Here is a 2,181-nt window from a genome sequence, read left to right as displayed (position 1 = left end):
CACACAGCACAGAGCACATTTGCAATATTTGTGATCGCTGTTCGTCTACAGAGGATAAGATAAGATTTGCATTGATTAACGCTTGAATTATGACTGTTTTGTTACCTGTTAACTGCCTTGTTAATATATATGCATAATTCAGGGCTTATATATTTGACTCTATACGACCTTACATTTTCTTACCAAAACGAAAATGGAAGTATCTGACCTTTATTATACGTACTTAGTAAAAGTGTGTGGATGTATCAAATTATTGCACGCACCATTCCTTACACACGTGCATTAGATGTAGACGTTGGTACAACCACGTCTGTCAATACTTAGATAAAGTACACATGTTTCGTGTCTTTATAGGCGCGAGAAATTGGCAGAACTGTCCGTCATTCGTCCCAGTGTAAAGTCACCGACGCAGATCTCCAGGACATCTTCACAACACTGACTAACCTGCTTAGTGACCAAACGAGTCTTACACTTGACGTCACTGCTCTGGAGGCTGTGAAGAAACTAGCAGAGGTATAAGTTAGTGTTCATTTACAAACTTTTTTGTTGCGTGCGTTTGTATTCAAAATATAAGGGACATAAGGGTCGAACAAAACTTCTATTCAGCAATAAAATATTAAAGCACGTATGATTTGTATGAAATACCTAAAAACGGTGTATTTATCGCAATAATTTATTACCGGCACATGAATTTTAAACTTCTACAAAACGTTTTGGATGACAACTTTAATTATACGTATTTGAAATGCACTAATGTCCTTAATATGTAGAGACAAAACAAACACTGCAAAAACATTCGCTTTTGTTGAATTTAAATCTACACGTATCCAAAATGTATACGTTTCCGTCAAGTTTATTACTGAGCGTATGTATTATTTATAATATGGAATGCAGGCTGGATATGCCTCTAACATTAAAATAAACTATAACCATATAATGGTGAAATTGCCGCATAACATCTTGAAATCTTTTTTGTCGATCGTTACATGTTTTCCCCACTTGTCAAAGCAAACTGCTAGATTTTTTAATCCAGAAATTATTGTCCACGGTGATGTGTATTTTAATAGATCGTTGATATGACATAAATAATATTAGCTTAAATGAGAAGTTATGTATCAGGCATTTTAAACTACTTATATATAATTGCTTTAAAACGAAGAATTACAATTACAAAACTAGAACTTCTTCATACAGTTGTACATACTGGTTTTATGTAAAACTTGCTAAATGGGTAATATGTGTTTGTTGTTTCACATTTCAAAAATATTTTATCCAAAACAGCTGCAAAAGGAGACATTAAAGATAACCACGGGGGAAATGATTCATTTACTAGACGCGGCAAACGATACACTCAAGAAAGTTCAAAATATTGCTGATAAATCTCTGGATGAGATGCAGGTGTACCTTAAACAGTGTAAAAAGGATCTAAAGTCACACACAGACAAATGTAAACATGAACTGAATGACCATACAGCCAATTGTATAAAGGCCATAGATGGACATGCTAGCAAGGCTGTGGAATCAACCTATGAGCAATCTTGTAAAGGTATGCATGATTTTGTGTTCACTGTAAGTTGTCTATTGATAGCTCCGAAGGCACATTTCGGATAATTTAATAAGTATGTGAAAGCCTATACTTAATCTCAGTTTGCATAGTTAATTAATCGCTTGTTCAACAACAAACTATTTTGAGAAATGTTTGTCGGTATGTTTGCTCATAATTTGAGGATTGAAAACAATAATGCGATTATGAACGCTACGGGCAAAACAGAATTAGTGTGCACATAGTGTTATCTATTGAAAATTCAGTTATATGTATAAGACTCGCGTATTCGATTTATCCGACTTGAATTGTACAGCGCATTTAGCTTTACTCCGAAACACAAAATTCATACTACATTTGCACAATGTTTCCCTTGTGCATTCCACGATATGTTCTGTTCATGAAGAAAGTTCAAGCTCGAACGACAGCGCACAACTCAATTTCAGTTTTAAATGTTGTTAGCGTATTACAGACTCATAAAACAGGATTATATAGACACCTAAATCTACACCATTGAACAAGGATCTGGATTTATTACTATCATATAAAATTGTAATCAAGTTTCAGAATAAAGTATTTAATTCTTGTTTAGGTGATTTAATTATAGACAAAAATCGTTTTTAGAGATGTAACAATTT

The 2,181-nt window shown here is 33.7% G+C and overlaps 1 long non-coding RNA gene across 1 annotated transcript in view; it reads left to right on the top strand.

The window, feature by feature from the left end:
• The first annotated feature begins 284 nt into the window (after positions 1-284).
• LOC127833646 (uncharacterized) overlaps positions 285-2,181 on the top strand; it is a 9,305-nt gene continuing 7,408 nt past the window's right edge. Inside the window, exons 1-2 of the long non-coding RNA XR_008027527.1 lie at positions 285-513; positions 1,282-1,546. This is a non-coding gene — a long non-coding RNA (uncharacterized LOC127833646). The remainder of the gene's footprint in view (positions 514-1,281; positions 1,547-2,181) is intronic.

Source organism: Dreissena polymorpha, chromosome 6 (genome assembly GCF_020536995.1).
Source record: "Dreissena polymorpha isolate Duluth1 chromosome 6, UMN_Dpol_1.0, whole genome shotgun sequence".
Lineage (NCBI taxonomy): Eukaryota > Metazoa > Mollusca > Bivalvia > Myida > Dreissenidae > Dreissena > Dreissena polymorpha.
This window is presented reverse-complemented; position numbering and strand designations above follow the sequence as displayed.